Source organism: Siniperca chuatsi, linkage group LG12, assembly GCF_020085105.1.
Source record: "Siniperca chuatsi isolate FFG_IHB_CAS linkage group LG12, ASM2008510v1, whole genome shotgun sequence".
In the NCBI taxonomy this organism is placed as follows: Eukaryota; Metazoa; Chordata; class Actinopteri; order Centrarchiformes; family Sinipercidae; genus Siniperca; species Siniperca chuatsi.
This window is the reverse complement of record NC_058053.1, coordinates 2,646,410-2,662,371: the sequence shown is the minus strand read 5'-3', so window position 1 is coordinate 2,662,371 and position 15,962 is coordinate 2,646,410.

Genomic DNA, 15,962 nt, shown 5'->3' with positions numbered 1-15,962 from the left:
AATGAGTGAAAAGTCTCTGAATCCACAAGGCCTCTGCAGTCGTGACTCAGCTGCTGCAGTCTGCTGTTGCTTTGGTCTATTCCTGACTCACCATTGATACTAGCTTTCTATTCTAAATCATTTGTAATAGTTGTCTGGATGATTGATGCTGTTAAACATGTGCTCAGTCACACTGAGACTAGTAGCAGAGATTCTTTATAGGTTTGAAGGTGAAAAGGTTGGTGAATAATTTTCCCCATTAATTAATGACATTTCCAAAAAGTCTTGGAAAATGGCTTGAACAGATATTTATTTAGGTACCAATCAGAAAACAACGCAGCAAAAAATTTTTGTTGCAATGACTTTGCGTTTTGGCACCGTGTACTGGGTTTTCTATGATGTCTGATTTATTGATGAAATATTAATTGCAGGCTGATGTTGTCACCAACAGAATTTGCTATGTAACAAGCATGCTAATTAATTTGTTAACAATGTCTTGATCATCTGCCAACCGCCCGGCTGTGAGCAAGGTGCTTACTTCTTGTGGTTGATGGGACAAGGATGGGCGGCAACCATATCAGCTGCGTATGTGTGTGTATGTGCGTGTATGCATGTGTTTGAATCTGATGCATTACTGACAGGAGCGGGCCCTGGTGCAGCAGTGAGCCATTGTTTTCCTTGGTAGAGATTAGCGGCCCTCAGGGGCCCGTGCTACAAAGAGAGCTCTGTTACCCACTAGAGTGCTTTATTGTGCCCCAAATTACCCCCGTGGAGAGGGGAAAAAACAAGCATGGCAAATATCAAGCATGCATAATGTCAGTGAGCAGAATGACAGCTGCTCAGTCCAGAAATTCCGTGCTGCAGGCTTCACAAGTGCTGCTCATCTTCTCGTGACAATTAGCGCCAGAGGTACTCTCACATGTTAAAAACAATTCCAAATTGTGTACAGTTTGTTAACTCATTAATGCAGACTCAACTCATAAAATGTGCTTGTGAAATGTACATGACATTTTTACTTTGTTTCCACTTTGATTCTTGTGTTTAGAGACCCTCATTTTATTACATTAGAATAAAGAAACCACATTGCTTTGTGTGGCTTTACTTCCTCTTAAACGCTTGTTCATTTTCATCTAAAACATGGGTAGAACATTACATCCCCAAATTCCTCTAAGACGGCTCAAACCTCTCGAAAAGAATGGGGTCATGCCTACAAAAAGCAATAATCTTCTTTTCTCTGCAGCCTACAAACAGGCCTGTCAATTGGCTTCATTGTCAACATCCTAGGGGACTGTTTTTTAAAAGTGTCAAGATCAAAAGGCTTGACTGACAAAGCACGCTTTTTTACTATTGCAGTGGCAACCCATAAGCTTTTAATGTTGGAAATTACAGTCATTAAGTACAAGCCGTACAAGCCTTGGATCTTGACGGAGGCTTTGAGGAGTTAACCACAAATCAAAAAAACAAGCCCATAGCTGAGATAAAGAGGGTTGTACGTAAATATGAGCCCTTTGTACTGGTAAGCAGTGCGGAGAGCTTGTCTGCAGTGTCTCTTATCGTTCCAGCATGGGATTGATGACAAATAAAGAGATGGTGTCTTTGGTTTAGAATGAAGGGAAAGAAGGAAGGGAGGTCAGAAAGAGAAAGAAAATAATAATGAACAAGTAAGCGGGAGAGAGATTTTAATAAATGGAAGTGTGGAGTGGGAGAACGAAAAGTAATAGCAATAGCCTGAATCACTTCCATCTACACTCTCACTGCAAATGTAAATAAACAGTTTGAGGCTCTGAGAAAAGACTTTCAGAATGGCACTCTGCAATCATGTCAATATGCAACTTTTCACAAAGTGTTTGCTTCCCCCCTCTCCCCCCGTCACTCATCTCAATAACGTGTTGTTCTTCAAATTGCACCTAGCTGGGGCTAAATTGAACAGCATCCACAAAGCAATCAAAGCTGCCACAAACACAGATGGGAATAATAGTCAAATAACGATGAATACAAGGTAGCTTAGAGACCCAAACTGGGTTCGGGTGTAATTTAAAGCTGAAGTTATTGATTTTTGGCCACATGGGCCGAAAAATGTAAAAGAGAATGACTGTTGAACAGAAACATGTTTATTTTATAGAAACAGTTCGTTTGTATGACTTATCCTTGACAGCACACCACCATCGTAACAATGTGACATATTAGCTCCTTTACCTGACATTAAGCAGCTGTCTAATTGTGTCAGTGTTGAAATATTGACTTCGGAATGTATAAAAGTTCACTAAATGTTTGATTTTTTATATTCAAAATACTGGAATATCTCTGTGTATCTGAAAATTAATGCATGAGCCATATAGCAACTTCTAGTACTGGCTACTTTCTACTGACAAAAGTGGCCATGCTTAATGCGTTAGCAAACTGTTGCCCACTTACACATCCAGCACACACAGCAAAACATTACCATTCATGTGGAGCTCTATTTCTTGCCGTAAAAAGACGTAAGTCCAATGTTCACTCTCCTTTTGGCTAGGTTTTGGTCTCCACCAACCCCAGAGAAAAATACCCGGCTTTTAGGCTGCTAAATGACTTAGCAAGATGCTAGCTAGTCTGCTATTGCTGGTCAGGTAGCATGCAGCATGTTTATGGGAGCTTTTTAGTTGTAAAAGGCTTAGACTCAACTGTACAGTACACTTGTATGTCGTGAAACTACAACAATGAGATAAAAGAGGCTAAAACACATTGTGTTGTTGAGTGGTTGTTAATTCTCTGTGATTTTGGTACTAGCAGCAACACATATATAACATACAGTCAATTCATTCAGTGTAAATATCAAAAATATAGATGAATGCAGGTTTAACTTTTTTCTCAGTGTGACAAAAGTTGCACATTGCACCTTTCACTTGGGATATGAACGGTTGGTTACGCAAAGTGAGAAGGACAGAGAGACAGCTCTGTCTCAGCTAGCTTGCAGTGCAGCGTTGGTAGTTGCCCTTTGAGTGGCCACTGTGGTGAAAGGCTGGTGGGCAGGGGTGACCCGGCCCTCTCCCCATTGTTCCCAGAGCTTGGTATTCCTCTCATAGCATGCCCCGGGCTCTAGAGGATATGCTTTTAAAGATCCCAGGCCCTCCTAATGGCCCCACTCACAACAAACCCACGCCTCAAACTTAATCTTTCACCTCCAAACGGAAGGTGAGAAATAATGTAGCCACCGGAATAACAAAATTCCTCCCAGATTATTTGTATGTCTGTTTTAAACGCACCCCACCTCCACCTTCTCCATATATCCCTCTCTTCCCTTCTCTCTTTCATCCTTCCTCTCTCAGGCCTCTCTCTCTGTCTCTCCTTCCTTTTTGCTGAGTGTCCCGCTCAGCTGGCCAGCACCTTTTCACTCTTTGCCTAGGGAATAGTCCCCTGCATGTCAAGTGTAGCCATTAGAAGGAAGGGTTTGGATGAGAGGTGCTTTTCAGGTCCCCGTCCCCCTCACCTTTGAATGGAGACAATAGAGCTGTTCTTTATATCCAGATGACCACACACAAACACACACACATACGCACACTGCCAGGAAACTTTCTAGTGTGATGCAGCAGTAAGGGCCCGCAGGGCTGCCAACTTTTAGTTTGGAGTGAGATTTGGTATTGGTGAAGCCGTTGCATTTTATGAGTGGGCCTTCATTACCCACTGCAGGGTTCGGGGACATCACTCCTCAGCCCCCAGGAATTTTGTTTAAAAAGTTCAGCAGCCAAATTCAGAATTGTAAAGCATGTATAAGCCAAGTCAATAATCACGGTCAACGATGAGTAATACTTGGCAACCTCCAGACATCATAGCCTAAATCGGGAGACCAAACCTAACCAGGGCATCTGGGGAGCTTCCCCAGAAAATTGTTAATTTCAGAGACTGTTTTCCTGCATTCTAGTGAATTTAAAAGTGAAACTGTGGAGTCGGGAGTACAGGGGAAAAATGGGACTCTCAGGAGAATCTGGACGGTTATATATATGAGCGAATATGATCTAATTTTATTCACATATATGCTAATGGATGCTATAGACGATTTGATCTTCAAATTTGTAGTACTCACCTCAAGGGCGTAACACTGGTTTGAAAAGTGGGGGGAGCACAATAAATGTGGATGTAGTCTGGGGGTTCTTCCCCCAAGAAAAAAAGTATTTGAATACCATTTTCTGCATTTGTACATGCTTTTATCATATTCTCAGCTACTTAAAAGCAACACATTATGATTGAGATGACTATCATGCTTAGTTTAATCATTCTGCAAGAAAAGTGGTAAACATACATCAGAAAAAGCTATCTTACTCTCTGCATGTTTAACCCAGAGCCCTACCGAACATCACATGCTGTGGTATTCAATTAGGGAAATACTGTAAGCTGTATTGAAGAATAGGACTGGTAGATCTGTGGCACATTATTTATGGCACTATCAAAAGATAATGTTCCATTTGCAACTTCAATCACAACACAAGAAATGTATCAAAATATGAAATATATATATATGAATCGCAAAACTCTACCAGTAATGTTACCACTCTAGTCCCAGAGTCTGCGACTCAAAGCGTGAGAGTGGGTATCACCAGCAGTAGAGGTAAAAAGTTCAATTCTAATGGGCCACCAAGGCCAGATCCTGTCCCAAGCACTGCTCCTACTGTTTAGTCAGTGCTGTTAGGAATCTATTGTATATAGGTTTTTTCTTGTAGATTTAAAAAAAACCTTTAGTGTCTTTAGGCGACATCAGTTCTCTGTGCAATTCAAGTGTTGTTTATTTGGCATCGTGGTCTGAGGCTGGAGCTGGTTTGTGTCAGCAAGAGCCTAGTCTTAACACAACTGTCCTGGTCCACTGACTGTCGCTGGCTGGCTTCTTCTAATGAGACCAGCCACACCACAGTTTATAGAAGACACCTTTAATTGTTTCACTTCCTCGGTGGCAGCCAGTCTTGCTCAGGCCACATGGCTTTGGATTTGTCTGTCTGAGCTTATTGCAAGAGGTTCACACTTTTCAGCTACACCGTGGCCCCAAGAATCAATTTAGCTGATTTTCAGAGTCCATAAGCTTCAGTTCAAAGAAGGAAAGCTTAGATAAACTGGCCTGCTGAAAGTGATAATTGCTGTGACCAATCATTTTAAGTTAGCTTGATGGATCACAGTTCAACATCAAACTCAAAGTGTTTTGACTGATTTGTAAATGAACTAAAACTCACAGGTCCTTCTGTCCAGGGACTAAATTTCCATTTCGTTTCACTTCATGATTTGAATCCCTGAAAACATCAGAGATGTGAGCAGCGATATTAGAGGTCTAAAACCATCAAACATTGTGTTGCCTTTGTTTGCTATGATAATATTTTAAAAGTAGATAAGCAGACAATGCCAAATATATGAAAAAAGTAGATTTTTCAAAGATCATAGTTATAAAATAAAAAAATACCCCATACTTGTATTTCCACTGACGAGGAACCAAACATTATCAAAAACAACTCTACACAAACGGCTATGAAATCTTTCAATTTTTGTTAAAAAACTTGCAGTTATATGTTTTTTATTAGGTATTATAGTTAAGCATTATATACCACAGCCAGTGTGACATGCCATTGTGAAAGGACAACTGGATCCAGGCCCAGACATCTTGCTTGGCAATCTTAAGCCCAGAAACTATGAGGAAGCTTCTGGCCAGGAAACCTAAAGCACACTCTCTTTAAGGACACAACACAAACTTGGCATTCACCAGATTCTCAACCAGCTCCTTTAAAGCCATGGGTGTCAGGACATATTACTCTCTCTGCTAACTTTTTACAAGATTTGGCAGTGTGCTTTTCTGAGGAGCTGACCTTGACAACCTTATCTAAAAGGTCTCTTAAGTGCCTGGCTTTAGAGAGTAACTTACAGGAAGTTGTAGGCCTTACGACGGCATTCCCATTCCCACCACCATGGGTTTGTATAAGCCCCTTACTGACAATGTGCCATACAGTCTGGCCCCCATGCTTGCCTCCTTGACTGACAAAGTCACTCATACCGGTTAGCAGGCTTCACCTCTAAATGGCAGAGGTTGTGTGTAATATGCCCATGCTGGACGTGCTGCGACATGTAGGAGCCAGTTCCAGCGCTCCGCCACCCTCCACCTCTCTGTCCCTTTCATGCCTCCTACCATCCCTCCCTCCATCCATTCTTCACCTCCTCCCCTACCTAGATGCTACATCTGTGTTGAGTAGTATGAATCAGGTGGGAGGCCTATTACCCCACCCTCCACCCCCCAGCAACAAGAATGTCAAGATAATCTTCAGGTGGCACACTTTGGCTTATTCCCAGGGCTGATTGCTAACCTCTCCGGCTAATACACGCAAGGCTAGGAAAACACAGCTCTCGAGGAAACATAATGCTACCCTTGGTGCACCCCACTGTGAAGGCACAAACAAGCCATGCTGCTTACATGCATTCCAACTCCATATAAACACAGAACTTAGTTAAGCCTTCTCTGTGTTTCGGAGCCAGCCTTGGTTTGAGTGGACTTTTGAACAAAAGCTAAGAGGGGTATGGGTATAACTATTCCTATGAAATGGAACGCCACTCTAAAGACAGACGGTGAGAGTAGGGCTAGATTTTTTTCATTATGTATTGTTTCACAGCAGATCATTTTCACTTTCATGTTACATTACCGCTCTGCTTTTTATCCTTTTTCTTGAGCTGTTCACAAGATGTTGCATGTAGCCCTTGTTGCTTAGTTCTGATGTAAAAGTCTCCATTTGGAGGGAAGGGATACAAGGCTAGATGGTCATCAGTGGGTCAAATCAGCTCGCATGCAGAGACAGTAAACAGTCACTGCAATGAAAATCCATTGATGAAGCTATTACCAGTATGTGATTAATCCACAGCTGTCTGGGTTAAGAACATCTGGCTAATGCCAAATGGGGCACACCTGTGTCTTGTGCCAGGCGTGTGTTAGTTCTTGTGTGTGTAAAGTATTTCTGACTCTGATTCATATTATAACCATGAGACGCAACGTCCAGCCGACATCCTTTACGTAATTATGAAATGACTGTCTGTGAGTTGTCAGCATGGGTTTAATTGTTTCAAACCCCTCCCTTTCCCCTCTGCTTACTTTTTGCTTAAGTAAGTAAGTAGTTTCCATATTGCAACCTCATCCGCTCTGCGTGTGTGTAGGTGTGTGTGTGTAGCCAGACAAATGTCTGAGGCCTTGCCTCAGCCAGCTGCTCCCTGAGTTGAGGTGGAGCACGTGTACACTGACTTACTCATTCACACACAAGGATTTACACATATATACACACATTCTAGATTGTCTGGCCTTGGGATTACAATTGGCTTGTCTTTTTCGAATTGTCTGAGTCACACCATATGTTTGAGACGTTCATCAAAATAATGAAATCACTGTAACGTTCTGTTGGAGACAACCTCAAGTATGCCCACTAACTGTCAGGCTACATTATTAACCAAACTTGTCACTTGTGGATTCAACCTGGTAAAATCTAGGCATGATAAATATTCAACAAGACAGTGACAAGTAGGTCTTGAATATACTGTATAATTATCCTATGCATTGAAAGGACTTGCATAAAGTCACTTTTAACACAGCTGTGATGAGGAAAATGTTCAAACGTCATATCATTTTCATGGTCAGTATTCAGAGACCTGAAAGACTTGGACATGCCCTCAAAGACCTAGTTCTTGACGTGACTTGGATGATCTTAAGCTCAAATTGACTTTAATGAATAGTGACTCAAATGACATGACACTTGACTTGAATGACTTACAGCTCAAATAACTTCTGACTTGAACTGACTTGGACTTGCCCTCAAGGACTTAACTTAAGTTGTAGACCTGGTCTAACAGACTTAAAACTTGACTTGGACTTGTCTAGAATGACTTGAGACTTGACTAGGATGACTTGTGACTCCAATGACTAGAGACTTGACTTGGATGAGATGAAGCTCTAATGACTTGGGAGTTGACTTGGACTTGCCCTTCAGATTTGCCTTGAGACGTGGTCAGACACACAAGACTCTTCTTGGTTTTGTCTCAAATGACTTGAGACTTGACTTGGTGACTTACAGCTCAGATGATTTGAGACTTTGCTTGTCTTGGGTGACTTGCAACTCAAATGACTTGAGAATTGACTTGGATGGACTTGAGTTGGACTTGCCCCAAGGACTTCAAAGTTGACTTGAAACTTGGTCTAACATACTTGACTTGGATTACTTAAAGCTCAAATGTCTTGGGACTTGACCTGGTCTTGCCCTCAAGGACTTGAGACTTGGTCTGACAGACTTGTGAGTCAGTTGACTTGAGACTTGACTTCACTTGGATGACTTCAAGCCCGAATAACTTGGGACTTGACTTGGACTTGCCCTAAATGACTTGATTTCAGACTTGGTCAGACAGACATGAGACTTGACTTGGACCTGCGTTAAATACTTTACTTGTGATTTACTCAAAGTAACTTTTACTTAGGTTTTATCCAACCATGTCACTAACCTTTCTGACTTCATGGGGTCCAGGGTTAACACCTATGTGAATAGTGATAGACTGCGAATAGTTCACTAAAGCATCATAACCAGGGCTCTAAAACCAGTATTTCACTTGCATTTGCCCCTAAAAATAGATATGTGCAAACCGGAAAAGTAATTACGAAAGATTACAACCTACCGTAATCTTTTTTTCCCCCCACTGCTAATCGTTCAAAGCATAGTCGGAGTGGCCATTGGGAGCACCGGCAGAAATCGAGGTGGGAGAGAGAGATGCCTCGTCGGCCCACTTTGATTATGCAGTAACTCACATCCTCCTCCTCAATACCAGTTCAACTGTCAAAGTTTTGCAGCTGAAGCAGTCAGACAGAAGACAATAAGGTTTGGGTTTGGCTAGCTGCCTATTTAGCTATATCGGGTGCCTTTTGTTGAAACATGTTCAACTTTTCATAAAAAGTCGATACACTTGTCAATGTGAATCGACCAATCACAGCCTGGATGGCGCAGGACGTTAAAAAAAGGTTGACATGCTACAGTAAACTTTTGAAATGTTACTCATTATTATGATTACTGACAAGTCATTTCGTAGCATGAACAAATTAGAGACTAACTACCACTGCAGATTATTTCTCTTGCACAAGGATTTAATGAAGAAACAGAACCTACAAAAATTATAAATGTATTTCTTAAACTGCTGAATTACCAACGGAAATTAATATTATACTAGTGGTAGATTATATACTATACTATTATATGAAATTATAATTAATATACTTACATTATATAATTAATATATTAATATCATACTAACAATATACTATTATCTTAACATTCTAATTTTTATTTAATGTTATAATATTATACTTATACACTAATTTATACCAGTGAACAACAAACAGTGGACGGGATGCTGGTGTTCCGCTGGGACTGATAGGAAACCCTCGGTACCAAGACGGCACATTCCATTGTTAACTTACTGCTTAATATGTTGATGATACCCCTTGTGTGGATTTTCTGTTAAATCCCCGTGGCTTTACTACCGCTTGGTTAGACTTAAACACAACCCTTCCCTGTTATTTCAAGGGATTCTCAATAAAGCCAACCTAGATAGAGCTACAGTTACCACTGATCTCGCTGGTGTTGGGAAAGCATGCAAAGCATCTGGGTCTGTCCCGGCGAGAGCCCTATTACTCATGGTCGATAATCCTGCTGGTCCTATAAGGAACATTCAGATGAAACACACCCAGAAGACAGAAGGGAAGAAACAAGAGGAAAAGAGACACTGGAGGACATAAGGATGGAGACGGAAAGGGAAGGTCAGAAAGGGCAAAAGGTGAGGGAAAAGGAGAGGAGATGAAAGACGGAAGGGATAAAGAAAAAGTAAAGCGGAAAGGAGGTGAGCTCTGATAAGATGGAGTACTTGGCCTTCTGTGTGTTTTGGTTCTGTGATTTCTAAGTCAACACTAAAGAGGAAAGTTTACTTTGAGTTATGTTAACTTTGAGATGAACAAATCACGAAGAGGTGAGGAGGATACACGTGTTGTTAAACTGAAAGATTAGACACAGGCATGCAATATTAGCCAAAAGCAATAGCAGGGTACTCAATCTGTTCTTCTCACAAAAACACAGGGAGAGATATGACATGATTACACTGCTTGCCTTAACCTTTCCAAGCTTACATAAGGTCTTCGAGATAAGGACCAAATGAGCATATTCTAATTAAAATAGAATGTTGACTCTGTACATGTGATCAGCTTTACCCCCTGTGCCACCTGACTCTAGACGCCCAATCTAATCAGGTCACTACAGCCAGCTTGCTACTCCAGGACCAGGCCACTCCATCCTTACCTCAGCTGATATGCATGTGGTCAAGAGAAGGAAGTGGCTGAGATAACTGTGGTGTTTCTCAGTCAGACAGGCATGAGGTAAGGCATCAGGAATCTCTCACAGGGCATTACCTCAGTCTGCAGGCCTACAAGTGGCTGCTGTCTAGAGAATAAAATAAAAAAAACATACCCTGGAGGTGGTACCTATTTTAGGCACCAGGCCCTGGTTCATCGTCATTATAATTGTCTGCTGTGGTAGGAGAAAACACCATGAGTCATAATTTCACATTATAAAGGGTTGGCTAGGTTTGCGTGTAATTAAAGGCCATGCCTGCTCTTGTTCAAGCATAGAGTTTGTCAATTTGTTAAGTGACTTCACACATAGATCTCCTAGAAGCTAAGAAAGTAGCAGGTTTGTTTGGGGAGATGTGTTGCAGGTTGAGATACATGCAAAGTAGGGAGAGTCCTTGTCTCGTCTTGTTATATCCTCAAAAGTAATAATCTATTTCTTCTTTAACAGTAACCTGTGCTGCTTCCTGGCACGGCCACAAGGAATGTTCAGAATGCACCTGAAAAAGTCAACAATAAAAGTATTTAGGAGACATTAAATTGCACACAATGACTGCCTAGTACAACAGATGCCTTTGTTGTGTGTACTCGCAGCTCACCACAGAGGTACAGCATGGGTAGGGATCCTATTCCACCGCTGTAATCTGAGATAAAAAAAAAAGAAATGCAGGAGAAAAAAGACTTTAGAGGGTGGGTAACTTCAGATGATATCTCCTCTTCTGCATCATCTGAGCCATCAGAGACAATCAAAGACTGTGTGTGGCACACTCACTCACCCTGATCCTGAGCCAAGGCGCCGCAAAATTAATTTTGATCTAAGCGATATCCACATGCCCAAGCCATGTGTCCACGCCCAGAGAGGACCCCACACCCCAAGACATCCAAGTCCCTTTGCCTCTGATGTTTCTGACATTCTGCCCTCTGCAGCTGCTAACTCACAAGGTGGCTAAAGCTAAAGGAATGCCAATACATCAAACTCTCCCTCTAATGCAATACGCCTGTGAAGCAGTGTGTCCCATCTGATAGCGAGCAAAAGTAAACGTTTCTCTGTCACTGTTCATCACCCAGAGATACGAGGGAGTTGTTTTTTTGTTTTTGTTTCTTTCCTCACCTCTCGTTTTTATCTCCTCTGGCAGCTGGCGCCAGGCATGTGTTTGGAAGAGTGGAACATTGTTTTCCTTCACACTGTCAGGGAGTTTAAACCTTAAAGTATTTCAGTGTTACATATGTATGTGGTGTACACACACACACACACACACACACACACACACAAACATATTTGTTTCGCATACTTCTGAGAACTCACGTTCATATTCTTATCTTATCTTGTATCCAACTAGTACTCGTAAGCTTAACACCACAATACGAAAAGAAAACACTTTAGCGTTGAATGCACAATATTAGGGCCACTGCGAGGTTGAAATATATTGAGAAAAATTCACAATTTTGAGAAAACCTAATTTGAGAAAAAAGCCATATTATTATAAGAAAAAACTGCAATATTTAGAAGATAAGAACGGAATATTTTGAGAATAAAGTTTACAGAAAATTGTAATAAAAAAGTAATATTCTTAAGAACATCCTTTTACCTATAATATGTCTTCAGTCTCATATTATTATGACTTTTAATATGTATTTTTCTTCTCATAATATTATGACTTTTTCCAAAATATTTCGACTTTTTTCTCAATAACAGCTTAATTCTTAAAACATTTAACTTCTTTACCCAAAATATTGTAATTTTTTCCTCCAAATGATTGTCTTTATTCTCACAGCATTACAACTAATGTATTCTCTATACTTTTTTCAAAATTATGACTTTATTTATGACATTGCTCAAAATATTACAACTTTATTCTTGGCGGCACTAATATTTGATGAAACCCAACTGGAATCACATCGAAAACATGTTCTCATGTGTGCCACACACAGTGTGTGTAGATATCTTTAAGATGCTGGCTAGACATAAGTAAGACTCACAAACACTCATGCATTTCCAGATTAAAACACAAGAGCATCAGTTGTTTTTCTATTATTGAAACATCTGTCAACAGCTCCTTTGTTGTATTTATTCCAGACCAAAAGGACTTTCCCATGAGGTCATACAAAGACACGCACAGTCTCTCACACAGCAGGGGATGTTAATGCCGTGACAACATTTCTGCAACCACAACCTTCTGACAATACAAGGTAAAATTCATCAGAAATGACCCAGAAAGAGAACAAAAAAAGTCAAGTTAAGGCCAACTGGGTGACGCTCCGGCTGCATGAACTACTGCAGTTTGTCCGATCGTGTTTTCATTCACAAAAAAACAGTCATCCTCACATCAGTGTCTCGGAATTTTTCTCCTTTATAGCAGCCACTATCACCACATCCCACCGCTCTAACCACCAAACGTCTAAACGGCTCCTATTCTTCTTCACACAGGCTGTCTCTCTGAACAAAGCCTCTTCTCTTCTTTTGATGCCACAGTTTTTCTGAGTCTTCTTCACTTTGACTCAGACCCCCCCCCCCCCATGCATATTTTGGTGTTGTGTTTTTGGTATGCTCATGAAAAGGCCCGCAAAGACGGGACAATAGGGCACCTGCCAGAATAATGAGCCCTCAGAGAGAAATGCAGCTGGGACCGAGAGTCATACAGGAACGCTGATGATGGCCCCGCTTTAAAGTGGTCAGAGATGATCCTCAGCCACACCTTATATCCCCCTGGCTGGAATTTCCCCTCTGACACATGCACACACACAAACCAGTCATACTCACATACAAGCACACACACACACACACACACAAGGTGCACACACTCGCCCTGCACAAGGAAACAACGTTGGAGATAAATATTCAGGGCCTTCATATTTTCCTTGTGTTTTGTTTGTCACAAAGGAGCATTAGTGTTTGTCTTTCCTTCTGAGTGTGTGAGTAGGTTCATTCACACACACTGAAACATCACTGCCAGCCTATCAGTTAGCTGACTATCGCATACACTATGCTCCTCGGAAACAAAAGCCAGACTGTTTACATACTGGTTCTACATTTAACTCCCAAGAGCACATGGGACATTAGTCACCAGGATTCCTTTCCCTTTTAAAGGTAGTAAAACATTCCATCATCAGTCCAAAATACCATCAGTGAGCTAAATTTAGCTGGTCAACAGGTCCAGGGGGGCAAACAACAGCAAGATGTGGAATAGTGGTGGGGAGCATGGGTAGACAGAGACTTGGGGGGACATGGTGTTTGGAGCAGTTTCTTGGACTGCTTAAGCCATTCACACTTCACTGCTGCACTGAATAACCACGGTGAACCAATGTGAAGATATAAAGTAAACTGCAAATGTGTTTTATTACATATTCATTAGAGTCATTTAACTGATTACTCAGTCAAACCCAATAATCATTTATCAAGCAAAAATGCCAAACATTCTCTGGTTCCAGGATTTTGTGCTTTTCTCTGTTAATGTCATGTTTGTGCTCTGGACTGATCAGACATCATGCTGGACTCTGCGAAATTGTTATGGACATTTTTCACTATTTTCTGTCTTTTTATAGACCTTTTTTTTGACAGATTAACTGTTAATTAATGTAAACATTAGTTCAGTGGTGGAAAGTCAAGTAAGAAAACACAATGCATCGTTAAAGATTAAACCAGTGGTTCCCAAACGTTTTGGCTTGTGACCCCGAACAAAAAAGCAGCTTCTAGTTGGGGCTCCTTATCACGTCACTGAAGTCTATGAGTTGTTAACAGTTTTCTAAATTTCTCACATGGTTTCATTTGAATAATTATTCGAGGCCCCAACATGTCAAATTATCCAGTATTTCACAAAAAAACATAAAAGAAAATAAAAAATGAACAACTTTACAGAACTTTGTTGTATCTTCTTTCCTACCCCATTAAAGAGTCTCATGACCCTCCGATTTATTTTGTGACCCTTTGGAGGGGCCCGACCCTAGGTTGGGAACCACTGGGCTAAAATACATAAGAAAGTAATTAAATGTAGCTCCACCTCGAGCAGCTACAACAGTAAAATTCTGCTTACACGTGATGCATCTGTATTAAAAATAATAATGCCATACAAAACAATATGTGAGTCCCTGGGGACATTTTTCTGCAGAACGAGTACTTTTACTTTTGACACGTTAAGTATGTTTAGCTGATCATACTTAAGTACGGGTAGGGTTTGAATGCAGGGCTTTTACTTGTAATGAAGTATTTTTACATTAATGTATGGTATTTTTATTTAAGTGCAGGATCTGAGTAGTTTTTCTGCCACTGCTTTAGTTCCAGCCCTGTTTTACCTAAAGACAGAAGCAAGTGTAGAAAATGGCCCTGCAACACCAGGTGTTCCGGGTGCAAATGTGCATTTTGGATTGGGTCTAATGTTGCAGGGAGGTTTTCCACAGGTCTGTTTCGGATTTGGTCCAAAATCCAAAGACCTCTAGCGCGAACACCAGAACAGATGAATTATTCCACAGAGTGCAGACAATTTCATAATGGTTTAAATAAGTTATTGAAAAATATAATATAGTTATATTTTTGTTTTGATTACCTTTAAGCAGTGTTCAATAAGTTAACCACTGAGTCAATGTGACTTTTGTGTACAAGGCCTAATTTAAACCAAATTCAAAATGGTTTGGAGAAAAGAACACAAACTGAAGGTGAGCTTGCAGCCTTACTCTCCAACCATGCCACCACCTTCACTGCTTCCTTCCATTCCCAGGATTACATTGCACCACTCACTGACTGGAGGGGAGTGGAGGTGATCCTAATGCCAGCACTAGCCACCTTAGACAACACAAATGAGGGCTTTGTGGCCCCTGAGTGTGCCTTCAGTACTCTGGGAGTCAGGAGGTCAGGATGGTGGAAGGTGGGGTGAGGAGGTGAGAAGGTTTAGGGGCTGACAGGGAGACATAGTTTGGGGGAGAGGAGGGCAGAGCGGGGAGGTTGAGTTTGGTGACAAGGCTTCAGTTGTTTTCCTAAAATGGAGAGGAACAACCCTGACATTATGACATTGTGGACTCACAAAAATACACACACACACACACACACACACACGATGCACTGTGGCATGTTGACCCCGGCACCTCCTCAGCTAGAACATTCAGGGAAGAGAAAACAGAATTACTGATCTGGTAACAGCATTTAGAGGCAGTGCTAATGCTTTTTTCTCAATGCTGGACGTAAAACCAAGTGTTGTTGCTGGTGTCAATCAACTTGAATGTGTCTTTCAACTTCCAGTAATAATTTGTAAAACATGTTCACTGCTTCCCCATCTCTTGAGTGAAATTGTACATACTGACGAGGTTTATTCCCATGTTGAGAAGTCTGTAATAAAGCCCCTGGTACAACATCATGTTGGTAAACTGATTATGGAAGTTGTGTTGCAGGTGAAATCCAACGAATATCTTTTAGGTTTAATGAAGTTTTTGCTTAACAAATATGTTTTCAAGTTGCAAAGCCTTTTTACTCCTTCAGTAATCCGCCTGTGAGAGAAAGCTTGCAGGAACCACAGTGCACGTTGCTCCAAAGGTCAAAATGTCGCTTTGGTTGTAGGGAGAAGTAAACAGGCGTGGAATAAGCCTCCTGTCTTTGGGGCCCACGCCATAAAGCCTTAGAATCAGAGTGCCT